The sequence below is a fragment of the Eschscholzia californica genome, unplaced genomic scaffold (assembly GCF_041429995.1).
Source record: "Eschscholzia californica isolate CP2 unplaced genomic scaffold, dmEscCali1.0.p SCAF_126, whole genome shotgun sequence".
NCBI classification, from domain to species: Eukaryota; Viridiplantae; Streptophyta; class Magnoliopsida; order Ranunculales; family Papaveraceae; genus Eschscholzia; species Eschscholzia californica.
In genome coordinates, this window is record NW_028238228.1 from 17,501 (window position 1) to 27,500 (window position 10,000).

Here is a 10,000-nt window from a genome sequence, read left to right on the forward strand (position 1 = left end):
ACAAAAAGGCCAAAAGCAGGGTTTTTGGGCCTAGGCCGATTCGGGCACTTTTAGGGCTCGGATTGGGCTGATTTTTGGAGGGACGTTTCCTTATGTTATGAACATTAAATCTGCCAATTTTGGCTGGGTTTGGACGTCATCTCCTTAGGGAATTGAGAAAATACCAATAGTTGCTATTTTCGACTATTTCCCTAAATCTTATTCTAAAGGGTGTTTTGGGAAACCTAAAAGGAGGTGGATTCTTATTAGGGTTCTATATAAACACTCTTAGGGCAGAGAATAAGGTGTGGAATTTCTCTCTAAGCTTTCTTACTCTACCACATCAAGTAGAGAGGAGAAAGTGAGCTAATTCCCATTAACTATCTATCTAGTCAAGCAAGAAGAAGGTCTTCTTATTATCCAACCACCATTGGTGTGCTAGCTATACAACAAGGTGGGAGATCAAATTGATTGCTCGTGTCCCAAGTAGAGGAGCTACACTTGAAGCTCTTGGTCTTCTTCAATCAATTCAACTAGTTTGAGGGAAAAGCGATTAAGGTAATCCACTATCTCCATTAGATTAATTACTAGTTTTGCATGTGATCCTGGGAATACTAGTGTAGACATTAGATGTCATATTTCCGCTATAAACACTAGTAGAAGGGTATAAAACCCAACAGTGGCGTCAGAGCCTCTTGCTATTAACTAGTTTTTACTAAGAATCGAACTAGTTCATATTAGATATAATTGATAGTTTGATAAATTGAGTTTATAAAAATATTTTAAAAGTGTTTTAAAACTATTTAAACTCACAATTTGATAATATTGAATGGGATTCAATGAATTTCAAATTAAGAATCAAATTGATGATTAAAAGTGTTTTAAAACTCAATTAGATTGAATTTCGGACTAATCCATGCTTGATTAAGTTGATAGTTATGTTTAAAAGAGTTTTAAACATAAGAAATTGATTGATTTTGAATGGGATTCAAGAATTTTTCAAATAGATTTCAAAATTGTTCTTTGAAAAATTTCAAAAACCTAGATTTTGATCCAAAATTGGTTTGATTAAGAGTTGTTTTCAAGTTTTGGAAACTTTTGAAAAACAAAGATTTTTGGAATTTTAGAAGTGTTCTAAAAAGAAGTGTTTTGAGTTTTGGGAAACTCTCAAAACAAAATTTGGAAATTTTAAAAGTTTCTACAAGTTTTGTAAAAATTTTAGAAGTGTTCTAAAAGATTTCAAAATTTTAAGAAAAGTTTTAAATTTGGAAAATAGCAACTTAGAGTTGCAAAAGAAAAAAAAAAAAATTTTTGGAAACTAGGGTTTTGAAAAACCCTAGTGTCCGGCCAGGAAGCTTCCTGGCCGGACCGGGAGCTCCTGGATGCGTCCTCTGGACGCATCCAGAGCAGCTGCTGAGACGCGTCTAGGACGCGACCAGCAGCTGCGACAGAAGCTTCTGGACGCGTCTTGAAGACGCGTCCAGAGCAGCTGTTGGGACGCGTCTTGGAGACGCGACCAGCAGCTGCGGAGGGAGCTTCCTGGACGCGTCTAGGACGCGTCCAGAGCACTCGACCAGACGCGTCTTGGAGACGCGTCTGGGAGGTTCTGGGTGTCTCGGACTAGTCCGAGACACCTAGTGCTGGTCCGGTCCAGCACCAGACACGTCTAGGACGCGTCTGGTACATGGACTAGCGTCCTGGCTCCGGCCAGGACGAGACCAGGCCTTGATAGGCTTCGGCCAGGACATGCCGGCCTATGGGCCGTGCTATGTCCGGACCTTGTCCGAGCCCTTTTCTGGGCTTGGGCCGGGACTTGTCTAGGACTTGTCCCGGGCTTTTTCGAGGCTTTTCGGACCATAAAAAGGAACCATCATTCGAGTGGGAGTTTTTGCCAAAATTTCTTCCGATTCCAACCAAATAATTCCAAAATCAATCCGGGCCATCCAGAAGGCCAAAATGGATTTCTCTTTAAATTGATTTATGAAATCATTAAGAATCGAACCAATGTTTTTCCGAAATTGACCCGGGCTTTCAAAACCCGAAACGGAGTTTTTCTTAAAGATGATTTTAGAAATCATAAAAGATAAAACCGGAACGCACCACTAGTTGAATTCTTCGAATTTAGACTTAAGGTCCGTAATGTGACATGTGATGTCAACAAAAGTATCTCCCAAGATAATCATGCATATATAATTCTTAGCCTTGATATATTATATGATTGCATGTGATGTGAATGCGGGAAACTAGTATGGCCATAGATTTATATCTTTATTCTTGTTTTAAGCACGGATGGGTGCATGCTTTGTAATTAATTTTAATTTCAAGTTTATACGATCTGCGAATCGTTAGAGTCTTGTAATTAGAGTTTAGGGTCAATGAGTCCATTGAAGAAAACTCAAGGATGGAATCCAAAGGCGAGTGGGAGAAATCAATGGAGGTTCAAGGATGGAGATCTAGACGAACCAAAAGGCGAAACAAGAAGAAAACCAAAGGAGATTAGATCTTCTAGGTTAGGGGCCATACTAGGATCCATGTCTGCTTGATTTACTTTCTCGCGCGCATTTACTTACTTATTTACGCTTTATGTCGTGGATGTTAGTTAGGCTAAATAGTTCACTATAACAAACGCCAGACTAGCGTAAAAGTCCCCAAAAGTAATCTTGAGTAATCGCCTATCCAGATTAAGACACTCGTTGCGCCCTTGTTCGAGGAAGGTGGGTCGGCCTTCGCAGAGTACCTCCTCTACCTTGGGACAATGCGGGTAGGTCTATAGAAGAGGCCTACACGTCTAAATGGTTCTACTCAACGAGATCAGCAAGAGAGTCTTGGATACTCGAGGCAAAAGGATAGATTAGTCATTCATTAATGAAATCTATCAACCAAGAGTCATAAGGTATGATCAGTGAAGTAGTTCACTCACCCGGAACGACGGAGTCAAAGGGTAGGGCCTTCGTCCGCTTTACTCCGAAGAACTGGGGTCTTGGAATCACTTATTCAATCGGGGACGATTTTTATTGAATAATGTGGGAAAACTAAGTTTTTCAAAAACGATAACGAGTTTTAAAACTTTGCCATTTCTTTTTGTAGTTTTAAGATGACAAACGATTTCAACATTGAATCACACCTAAGGGAGGTGTTGATCCACTTCCTAGAATGGAAGAATGAATCCGAGAATAGTTCTCAGATTCAAAAGGAAGGTCACTAGAATACCCAATCCCAATGTTGACTCATACAAGAGAAGGTCAAAAGCCTTTTGCAAGCAATCGTATAACATTCTCATTGGAAGAGTAATGGATGCTAGCATAACCATTAAGACAAACTAAGGAAGAAATTCCTACAGAAGTCATAAATGGGGAGGTACGAGACCTCCAAGGCAATCTGAAAGTCATCCTAAGGGAAGACAACATAATACATCTATCACCCAATTCAATATCGATTGAACAAAGATAGATAAGACCTTAGATGAGTCACTCAGGTTGTTACGGTCAAACTGAGCAGAACATACGGGAATATCCAATCTAAGAAAGGTTCTTGAGATTTGGTACAAAGAATCTAAGAAAGAGCTCTTGAGATTCAAAAGGGCAAAGGGTCAGTCAAGTGAGGCAAACATTTGATCAAAGAAAAGCAGTTGCCGAGTACATGATCAAGAGTATTCCTCATTACTGTGAATGTTTCCAAACAATGGCTAGACCATTTAAAAGGAAACTACCTTTAGCACCTGGAGGACAAATGGAATGGAATTATGAATTCCGGTTCCGTATCCTTGTTAACAAAGTTAAAAACAAGTATCGTAAAATTCCTTCATCAGGTATTTTAAACCGGATGTGCGGCTCCGTGGAGCTTAAGGGAATTACATACTTGACTAAAAGAAGTAAAGATCCAAGAGGGAGCAGAAGCAGTAATGCTAGGGATGCTGAAAGGGATCAAAGTCTTCTTTTAGACACTGATTTAGCTTAGAACTTAATAGTGATTATTTTGTTCTTCTAGAAACATATGATGTTTTAAACCAGTGGTAAAATTAACTGAAGGTTAACATTGATAATGGCTAAAATCAAGAGATTCAAACTCATTAAACTTCAGCATTGTCAATTGGGTCTTAAGGACTAATTGACAAAGTCACCCTTTTCAAAAGGCATAGAGACTAGTAATCTATTAGGACTCATACAGTGTTATGCAGACCTATAAGTTTACTTGCAGAAGCTAACGAGAGAAACTTCAAATACGTACTCTGACAACTTCATGAAGTATGGAAACGTACAAATCATAAAGTATAAGTCAGAATGTTTGAAAGGTTCAAACAAAGTACAAACCGAAGTAAAGAATCACTTTGACAAGATAGTGAAAACTTGAGTCAAACACTTGATAACCATCAAAGGAGTTGAGAAACAGTTTCCCAACTCTGCTCCATGGAACACATCCGACGGATGGTGGATTCAGTGGGAGCAATCGAACATTGCTATGCATAATTCGATCAAAGATGGGTTTAAGCCAGTCTTCCGAATATTTTGGGACATATTCTATAAACGATTGTTTTCACACTTACCAAAATTCCGTCTAAAGCTAAATTTGTAAAAGCATTACAAAACTAGCTAATATCTGACGCAATTTCTTTTTTAAAAGAAATTTGGGCTTCTTCCATAACCAATCAAGAGAACAAAGTGTTTGTTGCTCATGATAGTATTCTTCTAATAATTAGCACACCTAGTAGTCTGGGAGAAAACACTAATTATTACAAGAATAAGTGGGAGAAAAGTACAAGTCGATTTAATTCGATCATGAGAAAAATCATGGAGGGTCATGAAGAACAATCATGAAACTTGTACAAGTCGATTAAATTCGACCAAGAGCAACAAACTGCGACTCCTTGGAAAAGGAAAGGTTAAAGATATAATCTTACAAACCCACCGCACAAAAGCGAATGTCATTCGCCGGAGAACTCTCAAAACAAGTGAAAGTGTCTCTAAAGGAATATCTCAAAGTAGTTGAGAAAATTCCAAATTGTTGTTCAAAAGCCCTAAAAGGTCAAATCTCAAAGACACAGAAAATAAAGGTTTTTTCTGAAGAGATAAAAGACCTGCGCAGAAACGGAAACTGACTCTAGATTTTGGCTAGAAGCCAAAATCATCGTGGAATCCATATCTCGTCAAGACATGAAGCTTGATAATTTAAGTCAACAGAAGACCTAAATTGGTTTTCCAAAATAGAAAACTGAGAAGGATGGAAACATTCATGTTTCCCGAAACGAGACAAGAAGAATAAAGATTCTTCCAATCAAGTTATGTCCACAAGCATGCTTAAGAAATCTATCGACGGATTAAAAGCACGCAAGAGTTAGAATCTTCGATTCAAAAGGCAATCAAAGAAGTTTGATTCCTGAGGAATGAAGAAAATCTTGAATCACGAAATTTCAAGAAGGTAAGTGGGAGTAAACAAACCTTCCGGGTCCGTATGCAGAGTACATACAAAAGATTGAGTACGACATAAGGTGTTGTATAACAGTAACGAACTGACTCAATAAAGGACCACACACAAAAGGATAAAATGCCATTTTGGGCATCTAAAGATCTATAAGCATAGATCAAAAGGATGATAGGATTAGAGAGACTCAGTACGCTGAGATGCTTGAGATCCGAAACAGAAAATCTAAGACTCGGAAAGTCTAAAAGAATTTCGACCCAAAAACTCATGACAGAGGGCGTTGCAAAAATCGGAGTCTGAAAAGACACCGATGAGCTAGCACGCATGAGAGAGACATTTATGTTCGAAAACATAAAGTCAATCATGTTGGACATGATTAGCATTTAAACATCCGAATTCGGATTGGAAAACCGAAACACTACTTAGTACATCCTAGAAGGCTAAAGGATGAAGTAGTACAAAATTGAACATGTCATCGTAGCAAACTTTCAGACATGGAAGGAAAGTAGGCTAAAAGTGTTTAAGCCGGGAACTGTTGCAAATACTACATAAAGAATTAAAAGCCTTAACTCTAGTAAAAGTTATTAGAAATTATCAAGGTTGAAGATAACCGTCTTCAAATTAATTGATAATTAGCAAAGTTTAAAACCGACTACCACGGTAGTCAAACTGAACTGTCACCTAAGACATAGTATGAGATTCATACACAGTCTAAGGCATGAGGTATAATTTTAAACCTCGACGAGTAAAACTGAGTGGGTAAAAAGAGTTTTACGGAAGAGGCTCAGATTTACAACTCTCGTTATCAGAAATAATAGAGTTATTTCACAAGTCGTCTAAATTTGGTTTAGTATTTAAACGACAGTCCATTGATGATAAAACATTCCGAATAGGTTTGTCAGATACGTGATCTGATGAATGAAACCCTATTAAGTGAACTTGGAATATTTATTATCGAATCCCTGGTCCAGGTCATTGCATGGACAACAATGACTCACGAAGACTAGCACGGGAGTCGATGGGATAGCGCAGTTTCATGGGCTATAGGAATAGTATATTCTATTCGACTACGTGGGTGTGTAAAAGGTTTATACACTGGATAACCCTCAAATGAGAAGTACATCACTCGTGATGAACGTCAATACTTCTCATAAAGACAATTGGAGAGATTCCTCAAAACATGAGTGCTCCACTCATCTTATGTAAGGAATGCCCGACTTTGGTTCCGTTAAACGCCGCGCCGTAAAAGGAGGTTATAAAGGCGGACACTGGGAAGGACAGGATAGACATGAAGTTAAGTGGGAGCGCAAGAATGGATTGTGTCACCCTAATCACATTAGGTACAAAGTGTCTCAAGGCCACTTGATGAGTAGCAACTGAAAATGCGTGGCCGCGCTCAAACGGATTAAAAGTTAATCGTTTGTCTTTTACAGTTGTACTCGGATATCAAGAAAGTCTGAATGACGTGACGTATCAGATGGGATACTAAATTGACACGGGAATCGAGGCATTGCACTTGTTCTAAGTCCAAGTGGGAGTCTGAAGGAGTTGAAGGAGATGTCCTTCGACCAAGGTGACAATGCGAACAATTTGTCGGATAGGACAATTGATGTGGAAGATCATCAAGTCCGATTGATTTAGGGATCGTAGAGTTGTAGCTAGAGACCAACTACGATCGTCGAATTACGAAGTAATTCGCGGCTAACTTCGATCGGATCCTACAACGGGTTACACATAAGAGTGACAAATTGATCTAGGATATGACTAGTGGGAGTGAGATATAATCATGGGAGTGTCCCATAAACATATCTCATAGGCCTAAAAAGGAATTAGGCAAAGATAGTACAAAAAGGCCAAAAGCAGGGTTTTTGGGCCTAGGCCGATTCGGGCACTTTTAGGGCTCGGATTGGGCTGATTTTTGGAGGGACGTTTCCTTATGTTATGAACATTAAATCTGCCAATTTTGGCTGGGTTTGGACGTCATCTCCTTAGGGAATTGAGAAAATACCAATAGTTGCTATTTTCGACTATTTCCCTAAATCTTATTCTAAAGGGTGTTTTGGGAAACCTAAAAGGAGGTGGATTCTTATTAGGGTTCTATATAAACACTCTTAGGGCAGAGAATAAGGTGTGGAATTTCTCTCTAAGCTTTCTTACTCTACCACATCAAGTAGAGAGGAGAAAGTGAGCTAATTCCCATTAACTATCTATCTAGTCAAGCAAGAAGAAGGTCTTCTTATTATCCAACCACCATTGGTGTGCTAGCTATACAACAAGGTGGGAGATCAAATTGATTGCTCGTGTCCCAAGTAGAGGAGCTACACTTGAAGCTCTTGGTCTTCTTCAATCAATTCAACTAGTTTGAGGGAAAAGCGATTAAGGTAATCCACTATCTCCATTAGATTAATTACTAGTTTTGCATGTGATCCTGGGAATACTAGTGTAGACATTAGATGTCATATTTCCGCTATAAACACTAGTAGAAGGGTATAAAACCCAACAGTCCCGTGCTGTCCCGTGCCGTCCTGAGCCTTACAAGGCCGTCGCATGCGCCTCCCGTGCCGTCCGAGCCTCACCAAGGCCGTCCCATGCGCGTCTCGTGCCGTCCCATGGCGTCCCGAGCCTTACAAGGCCGACCCACGCCTTACGAAGGTCGTCCCATGCCTTACAAGGCCGTCCCATGCGCGTCCCGTGCCTTACAAGACCGTCCCATGCCTTACGAAGGCCATCCCATGCGCGTCCCATGCCTTAGCAAGGCCGACCCATGCCTTACCAAGGCCGAACCATGCCTTACCAAGGCCGTCCCATCGATCTCGGAGAAAGTACATCATCATGACATCGGAATACGGCCCCAACATCAATCTCGGAGAAAGTACATCATCATAACATCGGATCGGATGTGTATCCATCGAAGTTCCATCGACACTTCGAGAAGATCGAACATAGCTTCCTAGCATGTTAAAGGTTCGGTGCTAATGGGGACATAAAGATCCCACGACGTTCCAAACGAAAGTAAAGTGTTCCGTGCGTGTGAACTACGTTGTCCCATGTGCCGGCTCTCGACTCCTAAGATGTCCCATGTAAATGCCCTTCGTGGGAAAGAATGTCCCGTGCAACGTCCCTTGATGATCCCCATAAGGTGTCCCATGTGCGTCCCATGATGTCCCATGCGCGTCCCGTGCCGTCCGAGCCTCACCAAGGCCGTCCCATGCGCGTCCCGTGCCGTCCGAGCCTCACCAAGGCCGTCCCATGCGCGTCCCGTGCCGTCCGAGCCTCACCAAGGCCGTCCCATGCGCGTCTCGTGCCGTCCCGAGCTGTGCCGAGGCCGTCCCGTGCTGTCCCATGCCGTCCCGAGCCTCGCCAAGGCCGTCCCGTGCCGTCCGAGCTGTGCCGAGGCCGTCCCGTGCCGTCCGAGCTGTGCCGAGGCCGTCCCGTGCTGTCCCATGCCGTCCCGAGCCTCGCCAAGGCCGTCCCGTGCCGTCCGAGCTGTGCCGAGGCCGTTCCGTGCCGTCCCGTGCTGTCCCATGCCGTCCCGAGCCTCGCCAAGGCCGTCCCGTGCCGTCCGAGCTGTGCCGAGGCCGTCCCGTGCTGTCCCATGCCGTCCCGAGCCTCGCCAAGGCCGTCCCATGCGCGTCCCGTGCCGTCCGAGCCTCAAGTAGGCCGTCCCAGGCCGTCCCGTGCCGTCCCATGCGCGTCCCGTGCCGTCCGAGCCTCACCAGGGCCGTGACATGCCGTCCCGAGCCTGACCAAGGCCGTCCCGTGCCTCACCAAGGCCGTCCCTTGCGCGTCCCGTGCCGTCCCGAGCCTCACCAAGGCCGTCCCATGCGCGTCCCGAGCTGTCCCATGCCGTCCCGAGCCTTAGCAAGGCCGTCCCATTCGCGTCCCGTGCTGTCCCATGCCGTCCCGAGCCTTAGCAAGGCCGTCCCATTCGCGTCCCGTGCCGTCCCATGCGCGTCCCGTGCTGTCCCGTGCCGTCCCGAGCCTGACCAATGCTGTCCCGTGCGCGTCCCATTCTTTTGGCTCGGCTGGCCCGTGCATTCTATGGGGTCGTGGGACATTTCGAAATCCACCCGGGCCATTTCGACTCTCTCTTCATTAATACTATTGAGGTATTATTTATGAATTATTGGAGAAAAGAAACGGAAGAAAATATTTTTTTTTCTATTTTTTATGAATTTTCCGGTGTTTATTCACTTAAAAATTCATAGAAAAATAAATATTTATCGGAATCGCTATTATAATATATCAAAAAAATCCTTGCGAAAAGACCTTTCCAACGAGTATAAGTTTGCTGGATTCCGACGAGTAACGAAGGAGTAAAGGCCCAGTATGCTTGGTTAAAAAATTGATGTTTCCTTGTGAAAATAGGAAAAACAATAACTTTGCACTATAAGGGGGAGGGTTGAGCTCCTTCCCCAGAGCGTGCACAGCACTTGTGCTGGCACGTTCCCTAGTGCTCGCCAAGCACCATAGGGCATCCAAAGGGCAAAGCTCGGCCTACTACATAATGGGAAGCTTCTAATATGTCGGAATACGAAGAGATTTCGTGCGACCCGAAGCTCGGCTCGGGCGTCCCGGCCTGTGCCGAGCTGTGCCGAGCGCG